General features: G+C 34.6%; 1 pseudogene across 1 annotated transcript in view; it reads left to right on the forward strand.

The window, feature by feature from the left end:
* The first annotated feature begins 223 nt into the window (after window positions 1-223).
* LOC311593131 overlaps window positions 224-18,085 on the forward strand; it is a 75,115-nt pseudogene continuing 57,253 nt past the window's right edge. The window contains exon 1 of the transcript in view: window positions 224-343. The product of the transcript in view is annotated as an uncharacterized misc_RNA (transcript). The remainder of the gene's footprint in view (window positions 344-18,085) is intronic.

An 18,085-nucleotide genomic window follows, 5' to 3' on the forward strand; every position in this document is an offset into this window, starting at 1 on the left:
TACCAACGGGCAACTAGCTAAGGGCTAGTTCCAATACTGTGGCAACAAACCAGATGAGCCAAATATTTTCTGTCAGTAATTCACAGAGCAACTAGAGAAAACTGCACTAGGTATGAGAGATCTAATACGTGCTACAGAAGGAAGTGCTGCCTTAGACTTAGCCATAAATAAAAATCTCAAACCATCACCCCAATGTCAATGCTATAAATACCCAGTGGAGTTCATGGTTTCTATCCCCAATGCAAGATCTCAAGGATTCATTGTGTATCTAGGAATTATAGATGGAGACGTCAAGGGAGAGATTGAAATTAAGGCTTACATGAAGAAAAATATGCAGTTCGTGGTAAGAGAGAGGATTTCTCAGACTTTATAGCTTACATATGTCAAAGGCAAAGCAGCTCCAGTGGAAAGAACAGAAAGATTTGGAAGTACTGGAAGACAGGATTTGTTCTAACTGTTATTAATGAGTAGAGTCAAAAACTCAATTTTATTTAAATTATATTGAAATTGAATGGTTAGTGGACACACGCACTGATGTAACTGTAATCTCATGTGAATCTTGGAATCCACATTGGCTCCTTCAGAAAGTATCTACCTAGTGTATTGAGATTATAATATTATCCCAAATAAAGCAAAATTTAAGACAAATTAAATGTGTGGGAATCACAATGTCAAATAGGAAGATTAAAGCCTTTTGTGGTAGATATAACCAAAAACCTTATGAAAGAGACCTACTACGATAATGGGGAGCTCAGATTAATATTACTTCAATCTTAGGCAATGGATACCTGTTTTAACTGATACTTTATATTGACATCATATGTAATATGGGTTGATTGTTTCTGTGTTTACATGGTGTTGGAGGAACCCCTGCTGTTTGAGGTGTAGTCCTCCTTGTCCAGATAGCTTTATGAGCTTAGTAATAGATGGAAGACTCCCTTTTCCCAGAAGGGCCTCTTACTCTATGCCTGACTCATCTGTAGAGTGCCTTTATGCATAGACTCTGCTAATGATGTTGGATATATAGCCTTTTGGAGAGTTTCCTGTTAGCTCTTTCCTCCATGCACTATTTCTATTCATAATATAGGACTGTGCTACAAAATGCTAATTGAAGAATCCCTGGAATCCATAGGTTAACCAATTATGTACACTTATCCTGTGAAGCTTCCACTCACACCCAAGAACTTTATAGCCTTTGTACACCCAGAATAATGTTGAGCTATCTTGCTGAAGTGGTTCCCGGGAGGTAAGCCCACCATACTTGTGGGGCCATTTGAATCAGCAGTTCATTGTCTTTGATTCCTTGCTCCTGAGAAATAATGGCCAATGAACCCAGGAATAAGGGAGAATCATGAAATGTGTAAAAGCCCAGCTTGAAGTGTGAGTGATTAAGTGTCTAATTTATGTGTGAATTCATAAATGTCTAATTGTTCCTTGATAAACAGAAAAGGGGAACAAGATTAGCTGTAAGACACTAAATTATAGAAAAAAAATCTAAATTAATGAACCTGTATACATTAAAGATTTTTACATCAGAGTGGAAGTCAGGGAATGTGTTATGTTGGAGAAGTTTCCTCTATATTTCCACAGGTGATGAAAGACTATGGGTTGCATCAAAATTCATAAAGATACAATTCACATAAGAATATCTTCCACATGAAAGGCCCAACTCAACAAATAAACATAAGCAGAAACCTGATGACCCTCTGTATGGAGACAGTCAACAAACCAGCAAAGGAAGGAGAGCTCTTCCATCAAACTGGAAGACTGAAACCTTGTTGCTGAAATGGATATTTGCCGAAGGACTGATGATCATGTCCACAGTTAACGAAGGTTCATCAAATCAACAGATCTTCATCAAAACATTTAGACAGTTATGTTTTGGGGATTGATAATTATTTCTGTATAATAGTTAAACTGTGTACAATTTTGAGCTTAAACAAAAAGGGAGAAGTTGTAGCAAAGTTTTAATACAGTAATATGGCTCCTCTCACTACCTACCTTCTACGTCTGTGTGATCCAGAAAGAATGCAGACACATCCATAGTACATACCTTTAATTCTAAACAATGAAGAAAAAATTAGTTGGTAAAAGGAAACACCCATGTTTGAAAGTACCATCTAATTGAGAGGCAGACAAACTAACAAATCAGAGAATGGTTTGAAGCAATAGTATATGCCCAACTTTCATGGGAAGAGAAAAGAAAGTGAAGCTACTTGAGAGAAAGAGAGGAAATAGGCTTTTTTTTCCATTAATTAACTTATTTACTTCCATCCTGATGGAACCTCCCTTCCCTCTTCTACTCTCAGTTCCTCCATCTTACCTCTCCTTTCTTCATCCTATCCCACTCCTTTTCTTCTCAGAGAAGGGGAGACTTCCTATGGATATCAACCCACCTACTTTGGCATATCAAGTAGGACTGGGTGCATCTTCTGTTAAGGCTAGACAAGGCAGGCCAGTAAGGAGGCAGGGATCTAAAGGCCTACAACAGAGTCATAGACAGGTAATGCTCTTTCTGTTGCAGGTTACACATGAGGACCAAGCTGTGTACTGGGGGATAGATTTGTCCCATCGATGCTCACTGGTTTGGGGTCCGGTCTCTATGAAGACATATAAGTCCAGGTTAGTTGATTTTCTAGGTTTTCTTGAAGTTTCCTTGACCTTTCTGGATCTTTCACTCCTTTATCCCATCTTCTATAAGATTCCCAGGCTTTGACTAATGCTTACCTGTGGCTATCTGAATCTGTTTTCTTCAGCTGCTGTGGAAAGTCACTCAGATGACTGTCATGCTAGCCTCCTGTCTGCAAGTATAGCAAAATATTGTTAATAGTGTCAATGGTGGGCTCTCTGTCATGGCATGCAACTTAAGTTGTGCCAGTCATTGGTTGGCTGGGTTGAAGGTTTTGTGTGTGGGTTGGTGTCTCCCTCCTTCACTGGAAATCATCTTGGCTACGAGAGGTGGCCACTTCAAGATCCATATCCTCCAGTGCTAGGAATCTGAGCTAAGATCACCACCATAGACTCCCCTGTCCCAGAGATATCCCTGTACTGATATCTGTCCTCTCAGCCAGCTCCTTTCCCTTTCTCTAGACCTGATACCCATTCTAATTCCTCTCATTAGCCTGTTTCCCATCCAGTTACCTCCATCCACCTACTTCAGGTGGCTATTTTATTTTCCCTTCTTAGTAAGATTCAATCACTTTCACTTGGGCCCTCTTGGTTAGTTAGTTTTTTTGGTATGGCTGTCCTATTCTTTATGGTTAACCTCAACTTATAAGTGATTTCACGCCATGTGTGTCTTTCTGGGTCTGGATTACCTTACTCAAGATGATATTTTCTAGTTCCATTCATTTACCTGCAAATTTCATGATGCCCTTGTTTTTAATAGCCGAGTAGTATTCCATTGAGTAAATATACCACATTTTCTCTATCCATTCTTCAGTTGAGGGACATCTAGTTTCTTTACAATTTCTGGGTATTATGAATAAAGCTACTATGGAAATAGTTGGACAAGTGTCCTTGTGGTATGGTGGAACATCTTTTGGGTATATGTTGAGGAGTGGTTTAGCTGGGTGTTGACTTGGAACTATTCCAATTTTTCTGAGAAACTGAAAGATTGGTTTCCAAACTAAGTGTACAAGTTTGCCCTTCCACCATCAATGGAGGGGTGTTATCATTGCTTCACATCTTTGAGTTCTTGATCTTAGTAATCTTGATGGGTATGAAAGGGAATTTCAGAGTTGTTTTGATTTGCCTTTGATAATAGGCAGTTTTACAGAGACTGATTGAAAAGAGAACAAGCTTCACACAGGTCAAGACAAATTAAACTAGGGAATGAGCGGACAGAAGATTAGAATGGATTGCTAGAATTAAATTGAGGCCAGCCAGAGCAATTCAGTCAGGAGTTGAGAGAATTCAGTTTGAATCAATCAGCTTGGAGAAGAGTTTGAGACAGAACAGCTGAGTTGACCAGGCAGTCAGATTTTAGAAAGAACTATAAATGGTAGCTTATTCAACAATATGTCTCAGTAGATGAAAACATTTAGGCTTAGATTAAATTGTACAGAGGCTAGAAGCTTCCAGTACTAGGTTATCAGATAAAGGAAATAAGCCTCTCAGACAGGAAGTACATCTAGAGAATAAGCATTACTTGTACAACACACCCTCAATCCATTTGACTGTATTTACTTTTACACAAAAATACTTGCCAAACCGGTTTTCAAGAATAGAAAAGTAATCAGTGTCAGGCCATATGACATTTAATAAGTATGCAAAGGATTTTGACACATTGTCTGTGAGCAAATGTAAATATAAAAATATTTTAAATGAAATACTAACTTATATATTTCTTTAATTCTCTGCTTGTGAAACAGTTATTACTACTGTTAAACATAGTCAAAGAAAGAGAAAAATATCTCCCAAATAAGACAGCACCAGAGAAATGGAAATTTAGGCTATTTGTTAAAGACATTGTGAGAAGTTGCTTGCTACCGAGAGCTAGAAATTTCAGGCAACAAATTTACCTTCTATGTATAGTCATAGTATAAGAAGATATAAATTAATTTGTTTCTTCAAGTGAAAAAGTACAGGAAATGACATTCAGGTTTCACTGTCTTATTAAGTCATTTATGGATAGAAATAGAACAACCATGTCACTTATTTAAATTTAGTTATATAGGAATTTTAGTTTTAGTGTGAAATTTTGGAGTTTAATTATAAGAAAAGGTATAAGTATGCAAAATGATTGTAGTGTGTTTATAATGATAAAGATATGATATAGGGTGGGTGTAGCCAATGACACTGGTAGATGATCTTTCTGTTCAATTTCTTTAAATCCTTGAAAAATATTAAAATGATAATGTTATTTTCATGGAATTGTCTTCTGATATTTTATTAATCGTAGCAGCTGTTTGTTCTAAATAATTTAGTCAATATTTAGCAGCACTAGTAGCTTGGGATTATTAAAGCAAAAGATACAATTAAAAGCAATCATAACAATAAAAACATAATTACAAGAATCAGAGTAAAAAGCATCAGGCTTTTATAAGATTGCATCTTTCAGGACTCCCTAGTGTCTTTCCATATGCACATTTTCTCTCATGAGGAGTCAGTATATCAGTTTCCTTAGATTACCTGAATTTAAAATATAAACTATACAAAGTATATTTAGGCATCAATTTTTTGCACATAGGTATATATCTACTATATCAAGCATTATTACACCCATATTCATTACTTGTGTTTTATAATTATTAATGTAAAGAAACTTCCAATGCTATCCAATATAGGCATGCATAGAAAAACATTGCCCAGATAAACATCATCTTGACCAAACTTAGAAGTTGTATCTTGTTTGTATTAATTATTTTTATGGTTCCAATTTTAAATTTTAACTGGTATAAGCTATACATATCTATGAGACACACTATGATGTTTTTATTTATAAACACAATTCATTATGTGTTACTAAAATGTATGTAAATATCTATCCCTCTTTAAAAACTTTTCTTATGCCTGTGCTTAAAATATTTAAAAATATTTTTGTGGCTTCACTTATGCTTTAGTTAGGATTTTATTGCTGTGAGGAAATACTATGACCAAAGCAGCTCTCTTTTTTTTTTTTACTTTATTAAAAATGAATTTTAGTTTTTTATTATATTCATTTTTACATATATATTTATATTATTACACATAAATAAGATAAACTACATAGAGCAAGAAGAACTACAAAACAATCAGGAATTATGTAAATGTTTCATTCATAGTGTATTGTCTATTTGTATTTGGCAATCTTGAATGTAAATAAATTTGTATCATATCTCATCTATATCAATTTTAATTATCAAGAACTAAAAACATTTTAACACCTAAACAACTAAGCTTAATTGTAAGTCTAAACTATCTGGTCTTCAACCCCAACAGAAACTTGAGAAGGAATAAAATTAATTACATGAACAAACTGGAATTGCAGATTCCAAATTAAAAAAAAATGACAGAGACAGTTCGCTACCTGAAAGTCACCAAAACTCTCTATAATGTTGGAGTATCATCTTTAGGTTTCTGCCCCAATATACCTGAGAGACATATTTTGAGACAGAAACTATTGAGGACTTGCTTACCCTGTCTTGGCAAAGTTTAGCCTTTGACTCTGCCTACATCGAAGCTTGCCCATATGTAGATAGAATTCTGTGTATGGCAGAAACAAGGACATTTTTCCCACTGGCTTATTTGCCACATTTGAACCCATATCCATAAGGAGATTCTTTGATGCTCATCATCTCCTTTGAGGTAGTCTGGGTGTTGCCAGGATTTAACTGCCTTGTTGTCAAAGAATCTTTAAAACAATAAAAACATCTTTAAATATCATATTCTGCAGGTCTCTGAGGCTTTTGAATACCTGATCTATTTTACCTTATCTATCTATAAAATCATATCTATCCATTAAACCTATGATGCATATTCTTGTGATAAAAATAGACTAGTAATTGACATGACAATTATTTGATCAACTAACAATTAATTTGCATTACTTAATTATCCTAAACAGCCTAAAATAGCATTTTCAAAGAATTGGAAGTAAACCTGTTATAACTGAGTTATATGGGTACAATAGCTCATATTAGAATAGAAAAATATATAATGTGTTTGAAGAATAATCTTAAATTTGAATTCCAACCCATGTACCAAAATTAAACATATTTCACTTCAATATACAAAATTCTCTACCAATGAATTCAAAGTAACCTTATTTGTGAGTAACAAGGCCTTCAATTGAGGAGTAGGTTCAATAATATACCTTTTATACTATTATCCCTATGTACTTTTAAATTCCCCCTTCTTTTCTTTAACCCCATCTCCATGCATAAGAAAGAAAGATAAAGGAAAAGAGAGACATACCTGAGTCCAACCCCATTTTCTCTCTGAATAAGACCAATAATAACTTATAACCAACTCCCAATAAAAAACAAGGACCTATACCCCAAGAGACCAAACAAAAACCTACCCAAATGCTCTTAGAGGAAATGAGGCATCATTCTCTTAATGTTTCTTCCAGCTGATTTGAGGTAAGTAATATCTTTGTAGAAGTCCAAATAAAATTGGGAAAAATGGTTAAACAAGCCAGTAATAACACATGTGGTCCAGTTTCTAAATATTGAGAAATTCCAGGCTTAATAGGAGTCTTATGCGGGATAGTCTGAAATGCTGGACCAATTGGCATCAGAAGGTTTCTTCAAAACTGTCTGGGGAGCTGGCCTGTTCTGATGAGTAACAGCAACTGACACCCTTGGGACTGGAACATGAAGGACACAGGATGTCAGCATCCACCATGATGAGAGGAATGAATTCTATGAGGATTGATCCAGTGTCAGTGTCAGGCTCTTTTGTTCTGAAAACATATAATTTCTCACATGCATTATACAGTCCCAAATTTATAAATATATGAGGTGTGCAGGATGCACAGAACAATTAAGACTTGTTCTCTGTTCTTCGTAAGAGCAGAAGAAAGACATCTGCAAATCTTCATTTATGCAATTAAAGAATGGCATCTAACAATAAGTCATATGGTTTCTGTGGACAAGAAGCATTTCTATGCATAGACAGTTGTGTCTCAGCCAGTCTCAGAACTATTCCCATTTAGTGGGATTAGCAATATAGGTTTCTTGCTTGTTGTGCAGCTTTAACTCTTTACATGCCAATTGTAGCATCTTCCCTCATCACCTTCCCATCCCAGCCTTCTTCCCTCATCACCTTTGGACCTAACCATCCCTCACTTATTACCTCCTGATCACATCACCCTTCCTATTCCCCTCTCCTTCTCTCCCCTAGACCTCAGAAAGGGGATCACTCCTCCCCTAACAACTGACCACAGCCTATCAATTATCAATTTGTACTATCTGTGTCCTCTTTCTCTGTGGCCTGGCAGGGACACCCTGCCAGGGATAAGTGATCAAAAATGGGAGACCAGAGTCTATGACAGAAGTGGTCCCTACTCCCTATGTTGTGGAAACCAAAAGCAGACTATGCTGCCTATATACTATATATGAGAAGAGGGTCTAGGTCCACATCATACATGGTCCTTGGTTGGCACATCAGTCTTTGCATTGTCTTGTGGTTATCCTAGATTAATGGGCTAATATTAGCTTATGAGTGGGTATATAGCATATGTGTCTTTCTGGGTCTGGTTTACCTCACTCAGGATCATTGTCTCAACTCTTATAAAAGAAAATACTGGCTTACAGTTCCAGAGGTTCAGTCCATTATCATCATGGTGAAAAATATACCATTATGCAGACAGACTTGGTACTGAAGAAGAAGATGAGAGTTATACATCTTGATCCTCAGGTAGTAGACAGTGACTAGCTCAACACTGGGCATAGTTTGAGCTCATATAGGAGAACTCAAAGCCTCTCCTCACAGTGGCATACTTCCTCCAACAAAACCACACCTACTTCAACAAGGCCACATGTCCTAATAGTTCCACTCCTCGTGGACCAACCATTCAAACACACGAGGGCCATACCTTTTCAAAACACCACATTCGACTCCCTGGCTTCCATAGGCATGTAGACATAATGTAATGCAAAATGCATCTAGTCCACAAAGTCCTCTTAATTTATTATAATCAACAGTATTTAAAAGTTCAAAGACTGTTTTGATACTCAAGTAGTCTCTTAACTATAATCCAGTTTAAAACCAAAAGAAAAAGGAGATCACATACTTCCAATATGTCATGGCACAGGATATACATTACAATTCCAAGACTTAGGGAAGGAAACATAATGAAATAATGGGACAAAGAACGACTGAAATCCAGCTTGGAAAACTCCAAACTTTGCATCTCCATGTTTGATGTCATAACATTCTTCAGATCTTCTATTCCTTTCAGGTTTTTTGACTGTAACACCCTTCTTACACTTGAGCTGGTTCTACTCCATGTCAGCTGTTTTCCTCAGCAGGTATCCTATGCCTCTGCAAACACTAACCTCTTGAGGTCTTCAAGGCCATCCACTCTTTACTTTCACAGTTTAGCACAATGGTCTTTCAGAGCCTTCATGTGTGGATACTCTTGCCACATGTCTGGTCTCAGTGACTTTTGTTAGTCATGAAGAAAGATTCCATAACCTGTCATATACAGTGACCTCTGTAGGCCTCGATAGAAGGACATCCCTGCCACACACCTGCCTTAGCAGCTTTCCTTAGTCACTGAGGGTGAGTCCATGACCTATTTCTTATTTTCTTAACATTAAAGCTAGAACCATGTGGCTGAAGCTGCCATATTCTACTGCTTTCTGGGTCTGGAACATAGCATGCTTGTTATATTACATCTTCACCAGTTTTCTGTTTCAAGTGTTTCCTTCACTGCCTAACCTTGGTTATGATGTCCTTGAACTCAGAGATCTGCATGCCTGCCTCTCTCTCCTGAGTGCTGGGATTAAAGTTGTGTACTACCATGCTTGACACTAAGCTTATCTTTTGTTCTTCTTCACAAGACAGAAATTGGTACCAGACACTGGGGAATTGTTGTGATAGGTCCAACCGTGGTGGGAAGGATGGCAACGTCCAGGCAGTCCTGGTGCTAGAGGAGGAGCTGATAGTTTTACATCTTGATCCCCAGTCAGCAGAAAAGGACTGATTCAACACTGGGCATGATAATTCAAAGACACCTCCACTGTGACATACTTCTTCCTGCAAGACCACCTAATACTGCCACATTCTAAGGTCCAAACACTCTAACATGTTTCTATGGTGGCCTACTTATCCAAATAATACATCTTTAATATGTAGCAATAACATTAGTATAAATTTTGTTGTTGTTTTCTAAAATTCCATATATATAATATATATATTAGGGATATTGAAGTTATAAAGAATACTTATTTCAGTTAGTTGACTAAACTACCCAATATGATATGAAATACCTTGACATAAGAAGATTCTGAACACAAGCTTTACTTTGCTATCAATATTGCTTACAAAATAAATAATTGATTGTCTTCCCATATAACACATTCTACAATTATTTAATGAATACAAAATTATGTTAATATAGTATAACACGAAGTTTTGTGAAAACATCATGAACAAAACTTTTTGAGAAATTTCCTACATTATTTAAGGTATGGTACTGTAAATTTTTTTAATATTAAGATCTAAATCAACCATCCTAACTTATAAAAGATAACATTCCAGAAACAAGGAAAAAGTCTATAATTGTACTTTTCCTAAAGATTCTTAAAATAGCTGAAATATCATGGACACAGATTGGTATAATGTCTCCAGCTATTTAAATAGTCCTTTAGTAATTAGGCTGATCTATTCTCTTATTCTTCTATATTAGGAAGAGAAAAAAAACACAGAAATATATTTGTCTTCAGATTAATTCTTTTGAATTTTTTAAGATTCAAACAGAAAAATAGAAGTACTGAATTCATTCTGTGAACAAAGGACTCTAATATAGAGGAGAAAGCTTACCTAACATTGGATAAATTGAGTAGAAACTTGAGTTAAACTGTGATGCAAAATACTCTCAGAGATTGCTTCTGAACTCTCAGTTCTTTTAAAGATGTCAGCTTGAATACTTCAGATAAACTGTACATGAAAGTATCTACAGAAGTTCCTAAGAGTCTCTGTAAATGTCACAGATCTTAATCTGGGCATTATATGTGCACTTCTAGAGAGTTTATGGGATCCTCTGGGAATATCTCTTCTCACTGTGGCTGCAGCTGCAATTGCTTCTGTTGAATCATGGAGATTATTCCATTTCAGCTACTTTCTACTTGTGGACTTGGTCCCTTGTATGAAGAACTGTGATTAAAAAGCAAAATGTTGTTCAAAGCAGAGAAGTATGTTGTTATGTTAAATTAAAAAACAGGCAAAGAATCAACATCTTTGTGTAAGAAAAATTACGGCTTGTGATGTTGTGAATTTAGAAAGTGGGTGTCAAGTGTTAAAAACAAAAAGGAGAAATCAAGTAGTGTGGGAGGAAAGTCCAACCCTGTTTTCAAGTGCTAATTTCAGTGACTTAAGTTATGGTTACTGCTTTGCCATGAGCATTGTTATAAATGTTGAACTATCTCAGGTAACCAAGTGATGATAAAGAATGTTCCCTAATTATCCCTGATTGGCTAAATAAAGATGCTGAAGCCTATGCCTGGGTAAAAGAGAGGAATATGCAGTTTTAGGTGCCCTGGCTTGGACTCAAGGGAGGAAGAAACAGAAGAGGAGAGGAGGAGAAAAAGATGCTAGTGAGCACATGGCTGTAGAAACAGACTGATGGAGTGGAAGCTGTCCCCAGAATCATCAGATTGTCAAGCAATTGGTTTTTGTGTGGGTTTTATTCTTCTGTTTTCATTTCTTTTTTAAAAATTTAATGGATTATAGTTTATTCAGATTACATCCTGAATGTTTTCCCCTCTTTGTATCTCCCTTTCCCAATCCTCTCTCCCTCTTCTGCCCTGTTCTCCTCCCTTAGAGCTCTGATAGAAGGGGACCTCCTCCCCTACCATTTGATCACAACCTATCAGGTATCATCCTGATAGCCTGCTTCCCCTTCCTCTTTGTGCCACCAGGGGCCTCCCCACCAAGGGGACATGATAAGCAACAAGGTTTTAAGTAGCAACGGATTAAAGTAGCTCAGAATCTGGCCAGAATTGTCATTACAGCTTAAAAACAAATTACAGTCTTTCTGTGCCAGTCATTGGGGAACTAACTGGCTAAAGAAAACTACTGCCCTAATAACATACTGTGGTGATTAATATAGAAAGAATAATTCATCTTTCTACAAAATAGTGCATGAAGAACTCCACAGCCTCTGTGTTTCTCTTTTTAAAATTATTTTTAAACTTTTTGAGTTTATAATACAGTTATATAATTTCCTCCTACTCTTCCCTCCCTCCTTCCATACCCTCCTATAACCTCCTTGTTCTCCTTTAAATACATGGCATCTTTTTTTCATCAAGTGTGTGTGTGTGTGTGTGTGTGTGTGTGTGTGTGTGTGTGTGTGTGTGTGTTTGTACTTCCAAACACATATATAATATCTGCTCAGTCTCTAATGTTGTTTGGATGTATGTTTGTTTTCAGGGCTGATACTACTTTGGTTTTGGATAAGTAATTAGTGTCCATTTTCCTGGGGAGGACTCTTTCTCCTTCTGTAAGCATGTCCTATTCTTTGTGTACAGTTAGAGTCTTGTGTGAAATTTCTCTTATCTATGCAAGCATATCAATGAGTGTTTTTCTTTTTCATCTATCTTTAATACACCAATTCTTTTGCCTGATCCAAGGTCAAAAAAAAAAAAATAGATCAGTTGTCCCAAGCCGTGTATAATATAAATCTACTAACAAACTTTTGCATGTCCGTGTAAGAATGTTTTTAACAAAGCGGAACATTTGACAAATATTGACTCTAGATAAATTTTGTGTAAAACTTTCTGTACAACACGACTATCTTTCCTTACTATCATTGTAATTGGCAATGTGAACTGTTCTAGATTCTAATATATGTTTAGAAAGTAATGAATGGAAATTAGTATTTTTGGTTGTGAGCCTAGCCATTAACGGCTGAGTCATCTCTCCAGCCTGGAAATTAGTATTTTAAGTAAAATAAGGGAGACCAAGATAAATACTATTTCTTTTCCCTTCCTCACATGAATCATGAAAAGATATAGGTGTTTTGCTCCACTATTATTATTTTATTAAATGTTCATAGTCCTTAGTCAAATATTAAGAAAAGCAGTGTTACATTCTTATATCTTTTAAATTATTATAAAAACATCCTATACTTCTTTTGGAACATCACCTCAATCACCCTAAAAGTAATAATTTGTTCATCAAAAAGATAGTTTTCATATTATTATTCACATGATCCAATATATCTCACATCTCTGCTAATTTTTGGCTCTTTATTCTGAAAGTATTTTATTAAATTCAGAATCTTTTCATCTTTCACATGAAATTACCTAAAAATCCTAGAATATCTGAGCTAAGAGTATGTTTCACAGTAAATTTTTTTGTAAGTTAAAAGTCTATTTGACTTGCATTTAATTCCATAGTTCAGACACTTCATAACTAGCTCAATGTAAACTGAACCAAATGATTTAAATATAAATAATGTGAAACAGCAGTAATAATGTAGTTTTCCTGTTACTGTGACAGAACACCTTGACCAAAAGTGACTTACTTATAGAAAAATGTTTTGCCTTTTGATATTGTCATATTGCACTATGAATAAACTAATTAGTAAAAGTCACTATGTAGTTACGTTAATGAATTTGCTTTTTGCAGGTAAACTATGAAATCTATCTGTGCATAAAACTAATTCATGTTGACACTTTACTCATTATCAATATTATCTTCTACTGATAAAAAGTCATCTTATAGAATATTGCAATGCCCTTTTGGAAAAATATATTAAAATTGTATTAAGCCAAAGTTGAACAAAACTACATTATGATAGTGTTTATTGTGGCAATGGCCTTGTTCTTTGTTATGAGAATTTCTGAGAGAAAAGTTTGATATTTCAAATAGAGATTTTTTTTTAGTTTTGTTTTATTGCTATAGGTAAAACAATTCTATTCTCACCTGTTCCATACTTCTGCTTTGTTTTTTAAAGTGTTTAGATTACTAATTAAGAAAAATAAATCCATATTTAGGCAGAGTAATATTTAGATATAGAATGTTGATATTCATTTGCATAATTCCCCTTGTTATAACTATAATGTGCTTATTACAATGCTGTTCCTAATTTAAAATAAATCCAGCTTTATTTCTCGTACACATTTTCATCTAGCCTGTTTATCCCTCTAGCTATGAAGTTCACAAATGCTAAGTAAGCCATGCCTTTTTAAAGAGATAACACTAATTTTGTGATAGAAAATGCATAATATTAGCACTTAGTGCTTGTAAAACTGTTATCTGGAGTTGTCTATAAGCTACAAGCTGTGCTCCAGAGCTTATATAGGTAGAAACCCACTGGTGTCAGTTGCTGTCCATCCATGTAATTCTACCAAACAATCTCTGAGAAGTCGCCAAAAGACAAATCCAACTTCTATGGTTGCATATTACTAAAGTCTGTAGGATTAGATTGAGTGATTATATTTCCAGAGATAGTTTCTTTAACAATAGACAATGTTTTAAACATACACAAGCTAAATAGAACTTAGTTTCAAACTATGATGGCCTTTTTTAAGCAGACATTTGAAACTTATGCACTATCTGTGAAAACTACTTTTTGAGAAATAAATGACTTACTTATGTAAGGTTAATGGTTTTTTCATGTGAATATGCATGTCCTAAGCACATTTGTTTATTGTGTGTGTGCACAAATTTGTGGGTGAAACATGTGTAAAGGTCAAAAGTCAAAGTTACATATGTTTCATAATTACTGACGATTTCATTCCTGATCCAGGGGCTCCTGTTGAAACCAGAGTTCTCTAATTTGGTTCTGTAGCAATTGTTCTAACTATTGAACAAGGTATTGTCACAGGCCCACTTTAGATTTTTAAAAACTTTATAATATATATACATACATACATACATACATACATATATATGTATATATATATATATATATATATATATATATATATATATATATAATTGTCATTAAAATCCAGACATGATGAAATTTAAATATTAATCCCCCATATTTGTTTAGGAGATTTAGTTATTAACTAGGGCAAGAACAGAAAGGGACACAATGACATAATGGTGAGCTCAGTGCTGGACCAGTGGCTCAGTGTGGTGGAGAGTCAGTTCTTTTCCCAGTGGCCACATGATCTTGAGAAGCTCAGCTCAACTCTCTGGTTTCTGTCATTTAGACTAACATAAATCCCAGGGTTTTAAAAATTATTTTGTTAGAATATAATATGAAGTGTTAGCTCTATAAATTACTATTAATGCTATCAGTAAAATGCAAATGTTAAGATTGTAGTAGCCTATGGATTCATTTCCAAGTTCATATCTTCTACCTGTTTCTCTAAAGATGAATGACAAGAAGAATACTAAGCAAAGATTACTATATAGCAAGCATAATATCATATCAGTGTATAAAATCTAGAAGCATACATGCTAAGGAAATAAAAGTATGCATGGTATTCTAAGGGAGTTCTTATTGGATGAAAATAGGAAGGAATACTAGTATTATATATTAGCCACAGCAGTAGACAGCTATTATGGACAATAGCATCCTAGCCAACAGGAGTATATGATGTGATAACTTGTTGAAACATAAAATATTAAGAAATAGAAATATATGTAAGTAATTATTAACATTTATGAAAAATGGCAATTTAATTATTTGGATAATTTTCACAAAGTTTTCAATATACTATTTGTATATAATTAAGAAAGATTAAAGAATAAATATTTATTTTTTGAGTATTATCATTTATTAAACACTATTGTAAAAAACTTCATAAGAATTATAATATTTAATCCTCTAAAAATTATAAGCAGAGTTTTGATACTCCTTTTCAGTGAAGAATATTGATTTAAAAGAGTATGGAAACTTATTATTCAATGACAAACCAGAAATGAAATATTAGAATAAATGTTTGTATGAAAACAATGAGGCTTTAATATACTCTTTATTTATACCAGTTTGAAAATACTAAAAATGGATCTTACAGATATATGTATATTTATAATATTTGGAAGTTTACTGCCAGTAAATTAATTTGGGAGTTACTAGGTGAAAGATAAGTACATAGAACCTTTTGAGAAGACAGAAGCACACACATACATTTGGAGGGATTATTTTCCTTTTTTTAAAATTTGGTTAATGAACAAATGGATCATTTATTTTTAATTACATATTTAATGGATTTGAAAGCTTTTACATCTTTTCAGACAAATTTGAAATAATACATTTTCACTACTTATTTAATAAAATATTGATTAGGAGCATAATCATAACTTTGAAGGGTATCGCTTTTTGGTTCACATTAAATAGATTAAGTTGATTAAATAACTTAGTGCCTATATAAGTAGTTTTGTAATAGAGAAAGAATTGCTGAAAAAGATTAATTTTGTACTCTTTTATGTGAAATAATAGAGAATTATGTTGCTTTATATGAATGCATATATTGTTTTTTATATGTCCCAACACTTCTTGCATAGAAACATTTGATCCTAGAAATATTCTGTAAAATTTTGTTATTCTTACACAACATTATGTCTATAATGCATCATGTTGTCAAATACAATATATATTTGGAATATTTTTTCTACACAAAGGGAAAATTAAAGTCAACAGAAAAAAATATTTTGACTCTGAGAAATACATTGGTCATTCCAGAAAATACTTTTATTTGGCATACAATAAGTCCAAACACAATAAATTATTTAGAGAATGATTTCTATTCAGTGAATACTAAATAAGCATTCATTTATGAAAATGCTTAGAAAAGTCTATCAAGAAAAAGAGTTTCATGAGGACACACTCCTTAACTTCTATATGGTTTCCAGTAAAACAATTTTACGTTTGACTTTCTTTTCTCTAATTTCTTGTGTTCTTCTCGTTGCTGTACCTCTAGGTAGATTGTCTATAATAATATCATAAGACTCATACTTTCTTAGGTGGTGGATTTCAGCTTTGTGACCATGCTGAAAAACATAAACTGCAGTGGATGGAAACATGTTTTTGTATTGATCCCAAGTGTGGCATGTGAAACAGATTTGTTTGTGGTTGTGTGGTGCTCGTCTGCTGCAAACAGACTTGTGAGAGGACATGTGATATATGTACATGAGGAGAAGACTGCCTCTTGCAGGGCAGTGTGTGTGTGTGTGTGTGTGTGTGTGTGTGTGTGTGTGTGTGTGTGTGTGTGTGTGTGTGCCCAAACCAAGAGACTTGGCTTTTTGACTTTGGTATTGCCTTCTATCATTTGGCTGTTCAGTCTACTTTGAGAGTTCCTAGAAAGAAACACTCCAGATAATGTTTTAAGGTTTTGCTTCCCTGCTGCTGCTCCAGATTGCTGTTGCTGGAGTTGCAATCACCTTTGATGAATTGCTTCTTTGCTGATGCTTGAATCTTGATAACAAAACATCAAATCACTGTAAGGAACTGAATGTAAGAAGGTCTATTTATCCTGTCTTCGTTACCCTCTACTTTCTCTTATCTTAGGTAGGTAGGTTGGGTGGTATCAGCACTGAAGAACCCCAAATAAAGTAGGTTTGAAAAAGTTCAAAGCCTACAGGTTGTTTGGGAATTATGGCTAACTTAACTTCTAATGCTGAGGAAAACACAGGTTTTGAATGTATAAATGTACTCTTTCAGGTATCAGCAAAATGATATAGGAATAGATATCATGACCCTTTCTCAAAAGTCTTGGAACTTCAGAAGTTTTTACACAGTTTATAGGAATTGGTAAATTATCTCAAATAAGACAAAGTATACAGTTGATTAAATGAACGGGACCAGAAGGGTGAACAGGGAAGGTGAGAAGCTATGTGGCTTACATACCCATAAATTCATGGAGAAGACATCTTTTATAACAATGGAGGTACTCAAATTAATATTCCTGCAGTCATAGGCAGACAATGATAAAATTAGGAGTGAAATGGTAGATGCTCCTGGAGAAGGTATTGATGAGTTGTCCTTCCCCATTTCTTTTGATTAGTTTTGATTGAAATTCTATATTATTAGATACTAGAATGGATACTTCAGTTTGTTTCTTGTGTCTATATGCTTGGAATAATTTTTTCCAGCCCTTTAATTTAAGGACTAGTCTATCTTTATTGCTGAGGTATGTTTCTTGTATGCAGTAGAATGATGGATTCTGTTTTCACATGAATTCTGTTAGACCACTTCTCTTTTTAGGTGGACACTTGAGGCCATTGATGAAGAGATATTAATGACAAGTAGTTATTGTTTCCTGTTTTTTTTTTATGTTGTTGGCAGGTGTGTGTGTGTGTGTGTGTGTGTGTGTGTGTGTGTTCTTTCTTTTGGTTTCCTAGATGTGGCAATATTTATTTCTTTTGTTTTCCTGGGTAAAGCTAGCATTCTTGGGTTGGAGTTGTAGGGCCGTATGGCTGGATTTGCGGTTACATACTGTTTAAGTTTGGTTTTTCATGCAATACCTTGGTCTCG

This window comes from Acomys minous (assembly GCF_964271855.1).
Source record: "Acomys minous genome assembly, chromosome: 3".
Classification (NCBI taxonomy): domain Eukaryota; kingdom Metazoa; phylum Chordata; class Mammalia; order Rodentia; family Muridae; genus Acomys; species Acomys minous.